We start from the raw sequence: 16,161 nt of genomic DNA, 5'->3' as shown, positions 1-16,161 counted from the left end.
AAAGCATCAAATAGAAATTCTACCATAAAAGGCTATCCAAATAGCCAATAAGAAAACATTCAATTATCTTAGTCTTTAGAAGGCTGCAGATTAAAACCACAATGATATACCTCTATAAACCCATTAGAATAGCAAAAATTATTCTTATAACCTGACAAATATAAATGTTGTTGAAGACATGGAAATACTTAAATGCTCATATATTACTGGTAGTCATTTAAAATAACAAATACTCTGGAAAATACCCTGGCAATTTCTTAAAAGGCTAAATATACATGTAATCATACAACTCAGCCATTTCCTCTTCTCATGAGAAATGGCTACTACCTAACGACTTACATGCAAATATCCATATCAGCTTTACTTAGAATGGCCTTAATGTGGACTCAGTCCAAATGTCTGTCAACAGGTAAGTGGATAAACAGAGTACGGTATAGTCATGCATTGCCTAACTACAGTGTATCTACATTGTGAGAGATGTTAGGTAATTTTGTCACTGTGTAAACATCAGGTGCTATGGTTTGAGTATGATTCTGTCCCTAAACCCATGTAGTTATTTCAACCCCAAAGTCTTAAGGTAAAGGCACCAAGAGGGTGGAAACTTAACCCAGTGACAGTGTTTGAGAGGTAGGCTTCCTGGTAGGTCTGTAGGTCACTGGGTCCATGCCATCAGAAGGTAGTGCTTGCAAGAGGTTTGGTTCCAAGAGCCTGAGTTGGGCCCAGATGCTCTCTCTGCTTCCTGATTTGTCTCTCTCTACCCACACCACAATTTCCATCTGCTGGGCACCAAACCACCTGATCTTGTACTCAAACCTCTAAACCTATGAGCTAAATAACCTTTTTCTCTTTTCAGTTAGTTGCCATAGGTATTTCATCATAGTGGTGAACAGCTGAATAACACAGATGACTACAAGGTCACTAGGTGATATAATTTTATGGAACCACTGTTATATGTCATCTGTCACTGACCAAAATATCATTATGCAACATATGACTATATATCCATAAAACGAATACAACTTAAAGTTAATTGAAAATAAACTTGGTAAAAAGAAAGAATGGAAATAGGAGAGGGAGGAGGAAGGGGGATAGGAGTATGGGTGGGAGGGCTGGTAGAGAGGGAAGAATCACTATGTTCCTGAAGTTGTACTTATGAAATACATAAAATTTTTATTCTTTCAATTAAAGATTTCTGGGGGGAAAAATGGAATAAAAAATGGAGAAAACTAAGGAAAAATGACTTACAGACACAAGGGTACTTCAAAAAGCTCACAGAAAATGTGTATTTTTTAAGATTTATTGTATTTATTTGAAAGTCAGAGTTACACAGAGAGAAGAGAGGCAGAGAGGCAGAGAGGTCTTCCATCCAATGGTTCACTCCCCAATTGGCCGCAATGGCCAGAGCTGTGCTGATCCGAAGCCAGTACCAGGAGCTTCTTCCAGGTCTCCCACATGGGTGCAGGGGCCCAAGGACTTGGGCCATCTTCTACTGCTTTCCCAGGCCATAGCAGAGAGCTGGATTGGAAGTGGAACAGCCGGGTCTCAAACAGGCACCCATATGGGATGCCAGCGCTTCAGGCCAGGGTGTTAACCTGCTGCGCCACAGCGCTGGCCCCAGAAAATGTGTATTATTAAAAAAAAAAAAAAAAAAAAAAAAAAACTGCATGTGTTTCAAAAAACATGTTGCATCAAAATGAACTTCTTTTAATCTCAGTTTTCTACAAACTTTTTGAAGTGCCCTTGCACATGCAATAATGTTGATGAATCTCAAAAGCCAGCCTCAAAAGAGTACATATTTTACAGGAAATTCTGAAAAAGGCAAAACTAACCTTATTAAAGGCAATACAGTTTCCTATGGTGAAGGGTGAATGCAAGATTGACCAAAAACAGATGTAGGGAGGCTTACGGGGGCCAGGGATTGATGTTCCATATCCTAAAGTGGTGGTTTTCTCAATGATACACATTTTTCAAAATGGTGGTGCATGTCAAACAGGTACATATCATTGTATAGAAGTTACAACGTCACAGATTTTTTAGAGGGCAGGTATAATGACTTAACTATTAAAATACCCCCATCTCATGTCATAGTCTCTGGGTTTTATTTCCAGCTCCAGTCCCTGATCCAACTTGCTGCTAAGGCAGAACCTTCAAGGCAGCAGTGATGGCTCAAGTAATTGAATTCCCATCATCCACATGAGAGACCTGACTGAGTTCCTGGCTCCTAGCTTTAGCCTAGCAATTGGGATTTAAACTACTGATGAAAGCTATCTCTACAGTGTATTTGTGTGTGTGTGTGCACACGTGTATGCATGTGTCTTGCCTTTCAAATAATCAAAAATTTAAAAAATACATACTTAAAAATGACTTAAGAAAAAGAACATAACACATGGCTGAAAATACTATTTTTAATTCTAGACCTGAGAAAAAAGAATTTGAGTGCACTCATCACTGAAAATTTTAATTTTTGTTTTCCAATCCAACTCCACTGTTTATTCCAAGTTAAAATGGGTGGTAGAAGCATCCCAGCTGGCACGGGGAGAAAGGTAAATAAGTCACTCAGAGACTCTTGTTGGGCTCATGAGCCAGTAAAGCAGCCCTGGCCCCAGGGCACATAAAAAATGGCATCCTGGAGATACAGTCAGCCCGGAAAACCTGCCCCAAAGGGCTGGGGAGGACGGGAGAGGTGGTGGTGCTAATACCAACCTGGCTCCTTTGCCTGGAACTCTCGTTATCTTGTTCTGCATTTGTCTGGTGCTGTATTTAGAAAAGATTAAATCAAAACTGTGAAATTAAAACATGCTGAGTGACAGCTCCGAGAGACAACAGCTGTGGCATTCGATTTTCATCATGTCAGGCCTGAGATCTGTATTTCAGGTCACTTTTTTCCATTGGCACTGATCCTGAAGGGCAAGAATTATCTTTCTATTGGCTATTTTCTAAAGCACCTGTTGCCTCCATGGGGTGACAGATTAATGGGGTTTAAATGGGAAATGAGCCATGTCAAAGGTTTGGCTCCATTGGGGTCTTCTGGGGCATTTACCTTCACAAGTTTAAGCACAACATGATGGGGTGTTGTCAACAACAACAATCTCACATGTTATACTACCCTCTGAGGTAGGGAAGGCCTTTTAAAGCACAACATTCATTTCAATGTACACTCACAATTAGAATGGTGAACAAACGCTGCTTTCTAAATTACATTTTAAAATTATTTTTAATAGTTATAATATGTTGTAAAGTAAATCTAAAGTAACTGAAGAATTCCAAATAAATAAGGGGTATTTATTTTTCCCTTCTCAGTAGATGTGTAATTCCACAGACATAAAACTAACCTTGACAAAATAAAGTCAATGGTAAATGGTTAAATGCCAACATTGGATAAACTGTGACATAATCATACAGTGGAATATTATCAGCAAAGAGAAGAAATTACCAGTGCATGCAGGAAAATGGATGGATCTCAAATGCACTGTGATACAGGAGGGAAGCCAAATTCAAATGACTACACCAAAGCCTGATAACTCTTGCATAGCTTCTGAAAGGGGAAACCACAGAGAGAACACAGATAAGTGATTTTCAGGGACCAGGGGGTAAGAGAAGGATTTGACCTTAAAAGGGTACTGTGTGGGGATGGTGCTCTGGAGGCAGACTTTAAGCATTGAAAGGACTGTTCTGTGTTTTGACTGTGGTGGTGGTTACATGGCTACACACACCTGCTAAAACTCATAGAGCTATGCACTGCCAAGGATAAAAATCTACTGTACATAAATTATATTTAATTTTAAAAGATAAGCATTCTCACAGCTCTCCACCAAAACATGTGTTTTAATGTGGAAAACACATCAATGGTCAAGCCAGGTATCAGAGATCTGAAAATCCTCCCTAGATTCTAAGTGTATAAAATGAGTCATCAGACTGTTCTAAGAATAGAAAGTGAACTCTGTGAACCACAGTATTTTAGTAAGGACATAAGCCTTAAGAAGGGTTGTTGGTGCCATTGTCTGTCTCTGCATCTGTGTTCAGAGTAGTGGGAGAGGATGAGAGGCACTGTGCTTTGGAAATTTTGCTCTTTTCCCTTTAGAAAACTAGGATAGTTGATTGAAAGAAAACCAGAAATTGTTTGTTGATTGCTACATTTGGTTTTAGAATACTCTATGCATGTCTTTATCTTCATAAATGGCTAGAAGTGGTTATTCAGTTTGTGACTAACTCTGTTTTCAAGACTGAGAGTGCAGTTACATATCTGTTTATTCATCATTCTTCTGTAACCTAATCTCCTTTGTTTTAGGACTCTGCATGGTTTGGGTGTAGGCTGAGTGTAACACAAGACTGTGCTGTAAAGGGCGTTTTGGTCCCAGGGCAGCAGTACTGGGAAGTGCTATGAAACCACTGGGAGGCGGGACCTGGTAGGATGTCCCCAGGCCATTGAGGGTATGCCTTCATAGCGACTGTGGACCCCAGTCTTTCTCTGCTCCTGATTAGAGCTGTAATTTCATTTGATTTCTCATCTGCAATGCTGGTAAAAAAACAAAAAACAAAAAACAAACAAACAAAAAAAAAAACACTATCAAAGTTTCTGAAGGAAAATGATTTTCAACCTGGAATTTTATACAGCTTAGATTTGACATATGCAAAAAAAGAGTAAATTGATCTCCCAGGCATCACCTCTTTAAAGGTACCTGAGAGTAGAGGGAGTAAGTCAAGAAGAAAATGTAAAGGATCTAGAAAACAGTGGCTCCTTGTATTGTAATGCCTCATTCCTACAGCTGTGCAACAGGCCTGGCACGCAATCAGTCCAAAGAGGCTCAAGGAAAACCAGACACTAGAGGTCTCCTATCACCACAGAGTATATTGGAAAATTTTGGAAGAATTATGGCAGATAATGCAAAGACAAAAAGTTTTGTAAATAAACTCTAAGAAAAACAACAGACTACAGAAAAGGACATCTAATTATACTACACCATTTTCTCTGCTCTGAAGAATACTGGCACAGGTGTTTGGCCTAGTGCTTAAGATGCTGGTTGAGGGTGCCATAACCCATATTGAATTCCTGGGTTCAAGTCCCACCTCTGCTCCCAATTTCAGCTTCCTGCTAATGCAGACTCTGGGAGGCAGCAGGTTCAAATAGTTGGGTCCTTGCCACCGGTACGGAAGACTCTGAGTTCCTGGCTTTGGCCTGACACAAACTGGCTATTGTGAGCATTTAAGGAGTGAACAGTGGGTGGGAGATCTCTCTTTCTCTCTCCCTCTGCCTTTCAAACAAATAAATAAAATTTAAAGAATATTCATACAGTCTCAATAATACAAATATTTTTTAAGATTTTCTGACTTTCCGGTGAACCCTAAAGGCTTCCATAGCCTCAGCAACTCATGGCTAGAGCCTAGGGAGATTGCTGACGCCATAAACAAGAGTGTTAAATTGTTAAATCAACATCAAGAGTCACTGTGTACTTCCGTCCCATGTGGGATCTGTCCTTAATGGGTTGTCCAATGTGAAGTAATGATATAGCTAGTACTGAAACAGTATTTTTACACTTTGTGTTTCTGTGTGGGTGCAAACTGATGAAATCTTTACTTAGTATATACTGAAGCGATCTTCTGTATATAAAGGTAATTGAAAATGAAAAAAAAACTTGGGGTTAAATTGGAAATTACATAGAAAACTAATCAATTTTTTTAAAAAATATCATGTAGGATCTCTGTCATTAATGTGCTGTACACTGTTATTTAATGCTATAACTAGTACTCCAACAGTATTTTTCACTTTGTGTTGCTATGTGAGGGCAAACTGTTGAAATCTTTACATATACTAAACTGATTTTCTGTATATAGAGAATTGAAAATGAATCTTGATGTGAATGGAAGGGGAGAGCAAGCGGGAAAGGGGAGGGTTGCAGGTGGGAGGGAAGTTATGGGGGCAGGGAGCCATTGTAATCCATAAGCTGTACTTTGGAAATTTATATTCATTAAATAAAAGATAAAAAAAAAGATTTTCTGACTTTCAGGGTTAATCTAATAGACAAACTCCAGAACAGTTAATTATGTAAATGTTAATAAAGCTAAAATGACATACAGATGACAGAATCCGACAAGCACAAAGAGAAAAGAAAGCTGAAGATAAAGATGAGGCATATGTACTTTTAACAAAATATGTATTTATATTGTCTATCAGTGATTTAAAATATCTATTGAAGTTTAAATATTTTACTGAAAGTCCTAAGTGGTATAAGAAAGAGAAATCCTCACTTATCATGAACAGGAAATCAATGGACATTGTAGCTCCAAGCATCTAACACTTGTGTGCACTCCATTAAGTCATTTCCTTTACCTTGATCAAAATCCATTGAAGAATTATGTCTAAGTACACCAAGGCCTCACCATGATATTCATAATTCACTAGAATTTCTAAAAAGTTACAATTTTTGGATTTGGTTTTCTTATGTGCCCCCTGCATTCCAGCCACATGAAACTACAAGCACATGTAGCCACCGGCATGCTCACTCCTCAGCTTTCTATTGCTACAGCTAAAATACCTGAGAAGAGCTTCTTGGGAAGGAAAATGTCTACTTTGACTTACAGGTGGGAGGCTAACATTTCAGGTTCAGTTGGCCCTGTTAGTGTGGCTTCTAGCTGGGTGAGGGGCTGGCCCTGGTGTGCATATGCAGAGGAATGACCACACCGTGAACCAGAAAGCAGAGATAGGAGCTAGGCCAAACTCAGCTTACAAAATGACCCTCTTACAAGAACTTCCTTCTGAGGGCATGTCACACAACATAAAGACCTCATTGGGCCCACCTCCTACCCGCCATAATTAGATCAAGTCTCCACTCTTAATCCAGCAACCATTAACATGACACTTTGGGGCTAAAATATCTTCCCAAGTTTGGGGAGCCAAATGCTGTTCAAACCATAACAGCACATGCCTGTAAAAGGAAGGAGACTTTTGAGAGGAAGGACTAAGACTTTTGAGAAGTTGATAAACCTTGGTCATATGAAATTTTATGAGAACTCAAGACACACATGTAGTGTTGGCAATATGAAAGCTGTGGGTGATATTTCTTTGCTTGCAGAGGGAAGATCCTATGACCCTTGAGTTACAGGGCCTGTGTTTCTATTATGCCAATAGCCCCTTGGTAAAACAGCTCTAACAAGAAACTTTGCAATACTTTTCTTTAATCTCTTTAATATTGCAAATATCACGAAAACCACAGTGAGGAGCTGGAGATAACATAAAAAAAGATCGTGGGTGTCTACAAGGCACATAAGAGAGATTCCTTTCTTCATAACTCCTGGTAATTTGCATGGTTTGGTGGTTTGACTGGCTCAGTTTGAAATATAGAGCAATAATGACACCTGGTCAAACCAGTTGAAACAAAATGATAATTGATATGTTTCAAGAGTACATTTACAAAACAATTTTAAAATTTCTTTTATATTTACTTATTTGAAAGGTGGAGAGAGAGAGATCTTCCATCTGCTACTTCACTCCTCAAATGCCCACAACAGCCAGAGCTGGGCCAGAGTGAAGCCAGAGAGGAACTCAGCCTCCCACGTGGGTGGCAGGGACCCAGGTACTTGAACCATCACCTGCTGCCTCCCAGGACGTGCATTAACAGGAAGCCAGAATCAGAAGTGGATGGAGGACTCAAGCTCAGGCATGCTGACGTGGGAAGTAGACATCACTTGCAGCATCTTAACTGCAGTACCAAATGCCTGCCCCTTCAAGAGCACATATTTTATTCAATATGAATGCAGACTACTATTTTAGGCTGTCTTAGTAGGATGGCTACAAGCAATGTGTGTTTGCTGTATTAATATTTTTTGTTGCAATTGACCTTCTTTTATTGTAAGCAATAGAAACCAATGGAAGCTAGTGCTTGGCCCCATCAACAATAACTAGAAAAAAATGGAAAGACAGTGAATAGGTTTTAGAACAAAAGAAGAGTTAAACAATTGAGTTAGGAGAGGACTGCAACTGGGGCTGCTCTGTTATTCCCGGTGGTAAAACAAAACAACCACCAAACAGGCACATGCTTGGCTGGTATCTTTTGATTCAGATGATGAGTCATTCAAATGACTCAGTCTCAACCATACAGAGTCGACAGATAACTCCCATCTGCTCTTCACTTTCCAAATGCTCCAGGTTGGGTAAGGCCAAAGCCAGAAGCCCAGATGGAGGGGGGTGGGGGGTGGGAGAGAGCAAGAGCCAGAAAGATAGAATCTTCCATCCACTGGTTCACTCCCCAAATGGCTTCAAACAGCTGAGGCTGGGCCAGGCCAAATCCATGAGCCAGGAGCTTCACTCGGTTCCCCACATAGGTGGCAGGGGCTCACATACTTGGGCCACCTTCTGCTGCCCTCCCAGGCGCATTAGCAGGGAGCTGGATCAGAAATGGAGCAGCTGGGACTCAAACCAGTGCCCATATGGAATGCTGATGTCACATGTCGCAGCTTAATCCTCTCCAACACAATGTCAGTCCTCCAAGTTATTGTTAAATGATGCTTATTTTAATATCATCTTTTACATAAGGCATTTCCATTTATTGAAACTCAAATTTTCAGATCTCCCTGTTATATGTGGATTGAATTGTGTTCCCCCAAAGAGCTTTATTGAAGTCCTAACCCCCCTTAACTATGGATGTGATCTGATCTAGAAATAGGGTCTTTGCAGATTTCATTATATAACTATGTTCTTTTATTTATTTTACAGGCAGAGTTAGACAGTGAGAGAGAGAGACAGAGAGAAAGGTCTTCCTTCCGTTGGTTCACCCCCCAAATGGCTGCTACGGCCGGCATGCTGCGCCAATCCAAAGCCAGGAGCCAGGTGCTTCCTCCTGGTCTCCCATGCGGGTGCAGGGCCCAAGGACCTGGGCCATCCTCCACTGCCTTCCAGAGCCACAGCAGAGAGCTGGCCTGGAAGAGGGGCAACCGGACAGAATCCGGCGTCCCAACCAGGACTAGAACCCAGAGTACCAGCGCCGCAGGCGGAGGATTAGCATAGTTAGCCAGGGCGCCGGCCCCATAACTATGTTCTTATAAGAAGATGATATGAAGACAAAGACAGAGGCAGCCTGCTATGCAACCCCAGCCGCAATGACTGGAGTAACAGTTAGAAGCCAAGACCCTCCAAAGATCCAGGACCTCCACTGGAACCCAGCAAGAGGCCAGCAAATATTCTACCCAGCATCTCAGAGGGAGCATGGCCCTGCTGACAGCTTGACTGCAGACTTCTGGCCTCCAGAACTCTAACAGAATGGATTTCTATTTTCAAGTCACCCAGGTCACAATATTTTATGACAGCACCCTAGGACACTAATGCATGCTCCCTCCCACATGACATCCTGTTTGTTTCTCCCCTCCACCAGCCCCAGCTTGTAACTCTCCATTACTATGATGCTTCCCAAGTTTTATTATACACGCATCTTACCTGTGGACTTTGCAAAGGTGAAAATTCAGATTCAACAGTTATGGATGGGTCTTGGAATGCAGGTCATACTGGTGCTGCCCAGGCTGCTGGACCAAGGACCAGTCTAGGAGAAGCTAGGCTACGAGAGAGTCAGAGAGGATATCTTTGTCAGACACATGTCATATCTAGGTTTTTTGCCACTATGCTAACAAAGATGATACAGAAAAACTTATGGAGAAAGATGAAAATGAAATGAGGAAACAAGTAAAATATCCAAAATATAAAATATTAGAAAAATTTCGAAATAGGCTGCCAGATTATCCACCAGTCACTATCACCCTCTAAAAAAATTTAGAATACAAAGATTTCACACTTGATTTCTAAAGAAGTGAATTTCTTAGAGCCAGCATTATGGATAAAACTGCCCCCTGCAATATCAGCATCCCATATAGGCTCTGGTTTGTGTCCTGGCTGCTCCACTTCCAATCCAGCTCCCTATTAATGGCCTGGGAAAAGCAGTGGAAGATGGCTCAAGTACTTGAGCCCCTGCCATCCCTGTGGGAGACCTGGAAGAAGCTCCCGGCTCCAGCCTGGCCCTGCTCTGGTCATTGCAGCCATCTCTGGGAGTCAAGCAGCAAATGGGAGATCTGTCTCTCCCTCTCTTTCAAATAAAATAAAATTTTAAGAAGTGAATTTCTCAATACAATGGTGAGTTGATATTTTATGTGAACACACACTTTTTTAAAACAGCAATTACCAATGACTACAATGGAAACACTGCAGACAGAGATGAGCAAACTCCATATGGAGCAATGTAGGCCAACCAACCCCGGGTTAGGGAGTTTTCTACTGTGCTTTTTACTGGGAACAGTGGAATTTTGCAAAGTTCATCGCTCAATTATGAAAAGCACTGCAAAATACCTACTCTGGGGCTTTACCTTCAGAGGTAGTATTTCTTTAGGCCTAGGGCCTGGCCTAGGAATTAGTGTTTTCATAACGCACTGGTGGTAATTCTGATACAGATTCAGACTTGGGAAATACTACACCAAAATAAAGAAAATTTGCTCCAGGTTGGGCCTTGTGGTGCAAGGTTAAGGTGTTGAGTGGGATGCATCCCCCATTGGAGTGCCTGGTTTAAGTTCTGGCTACTCCACACTTTCAATCCAGTTTCCTGCTGATACACCTGGGAAGTAGCAGATAATGACACAAATACTTGGGTTCCTACCAGCTTCGTGAAAGACCGGGATGGAGTTCCCAGCTTGTGGGTTTGGCCTGGCCCAACTCTGGTTGTTGTAGACATTCAGGAGTAGATGGAAGATTCATTCTCTCTTGCTCTCTCACTCTGCCTTGCAAATAAACAAAGAATAAATAAATCATTTTTGAAAAAAACAGAATTTATAGGTACTCAATTTTATATTAAAAAGAAATTTGTTTATACTCATACACAGTTAAAGCAAACATAATATCATACATAAGGGCAAATTTAGAAACATGATCACTGCCTGTCGTCAGCACTTCAAAATCAATTTTGGAGGCGAGTGTTGGCGATGGTAGGGATTCTTCCCAGGCTACAACAGTAGAAGGTCCACACCCTCAGGGGCTCCATCAATAGTGGATTCAAATCCCAGGTGTGCATAAGCAACACTGATAGGCTGGTCAATAAATTCTAGGCTCTCAGCCTAGGCCAGTCTGAGTCTGCAGTATGGACCCAGGTCTGAGAAACTATTAAAAAAAAATTCGAAAGGGTTAAAGAGAGCTCTTCCATCTGCTGGTTCACTCCCTAAATGGCCTCCAACAGCCCTGGCCAACGCCAGGAGCTTCTTCCCGGGTCTCCTATGTGGGTGCAGGGGCCCAAGCACTTGGGCCACCTTTCCCCGGCTCATTCGCTGGGAGCTTTATGGGAAGCGGAGCAGCCGGGGCTCTGAAGGGCATCCTCTTGGGATGCCGGCGGCACAGGCCAGGGCTTCGCCCTCTGCCAGCCATGCCGGCCCGAGAGTCTGAGGCTGCAGCTGAGGCCCTGCCTGCCACTCTCCCCGTTCAACTCTGCTTTAGCAGTGTTGCCACCCCCGTCCCAGGGCAGAAACCAACAGCCGCCTCTCCCCAGCAGCTGAGGTGCGAATGAGCACGTCTCGGCCACCGCCCTGGCTTTCGCAAAAAGTCACTCGAAGCCCGCACACCCGGGACGTCAAGTGCCAACGTGACCTGCGTCACCACCATTGCGGGGCCCGGTGCACTGATAACGTCAGCCAAAACGCGGGACGCGATGAGCTCGGCTCCACAGCGGCACTGCCCCCCCACCCCCACCCCGGAGGTCATCGCTGACCACCGCGCCACGGCGACGTCAGGGCTGCTGTTGCGACAGGCTTCGGACAGAAGAAAGAGATGGGTAAACGAGATGCAGGCCGCTCACGGCTCTGGGTCGGGACTCCGCGCCGCAGCACGCTGCTCTGTGGAAAAGCGGCCGCCGCGGACGCCAGGCCTCGCGAGCGCCCCGGCCACGGGCGCTGCGCACGCAGCTGACGGCAGGCAACTCCGCGGGGCCGCGAGGGCGTGAGTCAGCGCTGAGTCACGCCCGGCGCTACGTGCGGCCCGAGCGCGCCGCCCCGCTGAGGCGGCCAGGCCCGCGGCTTCCGGGAAGGCCCTCCCCCGCGCGCCGCCGGCCCGGGCCTCGCAGTCCCACGCTGGCCGGCACGCACTGCCTCTCCTGCGGCCTGCTGACGTCCGGGCTTCCCCGCCCCGGGGAGAGTGAAGTGACAGATGTTGACAGAGCCGGGGCGGAGGCTCTCATCGCGGGTGCTTCCTCAGAGCTGACATTCCCGGCGCTCGGGTTTGCGCTCTGCTCCACACACACACACACGTCCCAGTGTTTTCCTGGCAGGGGAGGGACACGCAGCTCTTTTTATAGTTTCCTAACGAGGCCCGGGAAGAAGGAATTAATAAAAACATGTGTTGAAAATCAGGCCTGCGACCGTCCCGCTGCTTGGGGGCCTCGGGTGCGGGCGGCCTGGTCGATGGTCAGGGAAGCGGGTGGGTGGAGGGGCTCGCGAATGCCACTCCGATGGGCCGCTTTGCCGTTTGCCAAGGGCTGGAGACATGTTGGATAAGGATCCGAGGTGTGCGGGGCCTTAGCTAACCTCCTCTTGCCCTGATTGACGGAGGTCGCCTTGTTGGTCTTAGAATACGGCTCCCGGTCAGCAGCAGGTGCTGGGCCCTGACCTTAGCCCCTCCGTGGGACAGCCCTGGTCCTCCTGGTGGGGTCGCTCTGATGTAGGGTCAGTTTGGGGGGTGGCGTCCAAGACAGAGCCAGCCTGAGTCTTTGGCCTTTGTTGTGTCCCAGCTGCGGCCAATTGTTCTGCTTCCTGGGCCAGCTTGGATTCCCCCTTACCCCCACCAAGTGCGTGTGAGTTGATGCAAAACACCAGTGTCTGCTTGTATTTTGACTGCTCCTCTTACAGGGAAGGAGACTGAAATAATTAGAGGTTGAACTGACTCACCAAGGTTGCACAAAGGCCTGACTTCCCAAGCTTTGAAAGAAGGAAAAAAGCCACAAAGCTGAACTAAAATAAGGGAAAGCACGAGATGCATAGTAAAAGCCCCAAGAGCAAATTGAATTGTGGGAACCAGAAGTGGACTCTGATACACATGAGCCATTCGAACAGGAGATCCACTAGATGGCTAGCCTTTTTTAAAAATCAGTTTATTCTTGTGTAAGGTAACTGCAGATTTAAACATACACATCATTTGAGGTTTAAAAAACTGCACCTGATTCTGATTCATTATCTTTAGCTCATCCTCGCTGACGCTACCTTGGCACATGGAGTGGCTGTCTTCAGTCTGAAACCCGCATTCTCCATAGCAGTGTGAACTTGGGCTAGTTTCTTAGCTTCTCTAAGCCTGTCATCTCCTCTGTAAAAAGAGAATCATAATTACCATTCACCAGTTGGTAAAGGCAGTATTACATGACACGGTGACTTATAAAAAGTGAAGCCCAGGCTGGATGCTTTGGCGCAGAAGGCTAAGCCACATCCCATTTCTGAGCACTGGTTTGAGTCCCAGCTACTCTACTCCTAATCCAGCTCCCTAATATGCACCTGGGAAGCCACAGAGGATGGTCCAAGTCCTTGAGTTCCTGCCACCCAGATGGAGTGACCCACTTCTGGCTTTGGCCTGGCCCAGCCCTGACTGTTGTACCCATTTGGGGAGTGAATCAGCAGATGGGAGATCCCTCTAACTTGATCTCAATTTCCATCTGATCTCGATTTCTATTTCTGTCTATCCCTATCACTAGCTCTAGCTCTTTTTCTCTTTTTCTCTTTCCACCATATGGGAGACCTGGATGGAGTTTCAGGCTCCTGGCTTTGGCCTGGCCCAGGGCTGGCTGTTGTGGCCGTCTGGGGAGTGCTCCAGTGGATGGAATATCTCTTTCTCTCTCTTCCTTTCTCTCTGCAACTCTGACTTTCAAAACAATAAAATAAATCCTTAAAAAACAAAACAAAAAACGTGTTTCATATTGTCATTATTATTGAATTTGACTGAACTGTTGATCATGTCCCAAAGAAGTGCTACTTATAACTAAAATGTTTTAGTTATAACATGGTTCAGTGATTTCATTGATTTGGGGTCAGATCGTAGATTCTAGGATTCTGCTAGATCCTAAAGCACCTGGAGTATTATTTAATGTTTCTTGAACATGTGAAGACTGCTGAAAGACACAAGGAAACCTAAATCAAAAGAATGCCTACAATCATCAGTTGACAAAAAAAGTGATAAGCAGGGGCCAATGTTGTGAGTTAAGCCGCCACCTGTGATACCGGCATCCCAAATCAATTCCAGTTGCAGTCCCTGCTACTCCACTTCTGATCCAGCTCCTTGCTAATGCACCTGAGAAAGCATCAGAGGATGGCCCAAGTACTTGGGTCCCTGCTACTCAGGTGGGAAACGGAGATGGTATTCCAGGCTCTTGGCTTCCATCTGGCCCAATCCCAGCTGTTTTGGCCTTTGGGGGTTAACCAGTAAATAAAAGATTGCTATCTTTCTTTACCACTCTTTCTGTAACTCTGCCTTTCAAATAAAATAAACACATATATTTATTAATGTGATGAGGCAAAACCACCAAGTAAGAGCCTTTTCCCCTGACCACAGAGAAAGTTCCTGCCAAGGGGCAGAAGACATAACCTTGCCCTTTAAGGTATAGATCAACTCCTTTGACATAAAGTGACTCAGGATTGTCCTGACACAGACATTTGGTTCTTTCCTGCTTGGAAGTCTGATAAGCATTGCTATTGATGGAGGTAGGTGACCTATCTCACAACATCTTCTCCAAGCAGCGTGTAAGTAGTACACATTCTCTTGAAATAATAACGTAAGTGTTTGTCTTAGTCAGCTCAGGTGCTGTAGCATAGTCAACTGGTTGGTTTGAAAAACAGAACTTTATTTTTTGCAGCTGGGGAAACCGGGAAGTCAGAGTTCAAGGTGCTGGCAAGGAGACTTCCTTCAGTGGTCTCTGTCCTTGGCCGTGTGTGCCGGTGACTCTTCTTTGTGTGTGTGCAGGGCAGAGAGGAAGGAGGAGTAAGGGTGAGGTTTACGACTTCAACCCGTTAATTTGCTAGAAGACAAAAGTGTGACCGATTTAGCTAAGGATCAAAATCGGCTTTTATGTGGGATTCTAGAGTCAGGCGATGTTTCATTCTGTAAGACACAGGGAGGACTTCACTGCACATAGCAGGGCGAGGAGCACAAGAAAACAGAATAATAGAAAGAAGCGAACTTGTTAACACCAGGTTACTCCAGGTTACTGTGTGTGTGTGTGTGTGTGTGGTAATGGTTTAAGCAGTGAGGACTGCCTTATTACAATGACTCAGGTTGGCTGTGCCTTTTCCAAATAGTGACTGGGAATCTCCTAGTTTCAGGAAAAATTTATCTATTTGGGAACTTAACTGTTTCCTTAAATTTTCAGTTTGATTATGTAGCATTTAGCATGAGTGACTCCATTTTGATGTGGTCTGTTGGAGCTTAATATGGGAGCTCAGACCCAAGCAATAGCTTCCTATACATTTTATTTAACAAGGGATGCTGATTCAGGCCATAGAGGTTTCTTTCAAAATCACCGCAAGGTCGGCGCCCTGGCTCACTTGGCTAATCCTCCGCCTACGGCACTGGCACCCAGGGTTCCAGTCCTAGTTGCTCCTCTTCCAGTCCAGCTCTCTGCTGTGGCCTGGGAAAGCAGTGGAGGATGGCCCAAGTCCTTGGGCCCTGCACCTGCATGGGAGACCAGGAGGGGGCACTTGGCTCCTGGCTTCGGATCAGCATAGCTCCAGCCGTAGCGGCCATTTGGGGGGATGAACCAATGGAAGGAAAAGCTTTCTCTCTCTCTCTCTCTCTCTCTCTCTCTCTCTCTCATTGTCTAACTCTGCCTGTCCAAAAAAAAATCACCTCAAAAGAAGGTAACTGCTTTGTGAATGATTATCATCTTGTATTTACAGATTTAGGAGGTAAATGTGATCTGTAACAAAACAATTCTCTTTTTTTTTAAGATTTAATTAATTATTTATTTACTTATTTGAAAGGGAGAGTTACAAAGAGAGACAAGGAGAGATATAGATTTGGCTCCTCCAACTTCTTTCAACTCCCTACTCTTAAAAAAAATCTCCTAAAAGGCACTCATTTTTCTTCAGAAAATGCAGAAAGCCTGCATTGACAAAAATACATTCCCAGACCTCAATTCTTTAGGATGGGCTTATGGTTCGTATCATTGC

General features: G+C 44.1%; 1 long non-coding RNA gene across 4 annotated transcripts in view; it reads right to left on the bottom strand.

Annotated features, from left to right (window-relative positions):
* LOC133774590 (uncharacterized) overlaps positions 1-11,918 on the bottom strand; it is a 117,324-nt gene extending 105,406 nt beyond the window's left edge. For 3 of the 4 annotated variants that reach the window (XR_009868096.1, XR_009868097.1, XR_009868095.1), the window contains exons 1-3: positions 11,730-11,918; positions 10,632-10,748; positions 9,428-9,545 (exon numbers count right to left, since the gene is read on the bottom strand). This is a non-coding gene — a long non-coding RNA (uncharacterized LOC133774590). Of the gene's footprint in view, positions 1-1,301; positions 1,516-2,703; positions 2,755-9,427; positions 9,546-10,631; positions 10,749-11,729 lie in introns of those variants that run through there. The other variant, XR_009868098.1, reaches the window with a different exon arrangement.
* Between the last annotated feature and the right edge of the window lie 4,243 nt (positions 11,919-16,161).

Source organism: Lepus europaeus, chromosome 15 (assembly GCF_033115175.1).
Source record: "Lepus europaeus isolate LE1 chromosome 15, mLepTim1.pri, whole genome shotgun sequence".
Taxonomy (NCBI): Eukaryota; Metazoa; Chordata; class Mammalia; order Lagomorpha; family Leporidae; genus Lepus; species Lepus europaeus.
The sequence above is the reverse complement of the archived record's forward strand: the minus strand, read 5'-3'. Positions and strand labels throughout refer to the sequence as shown.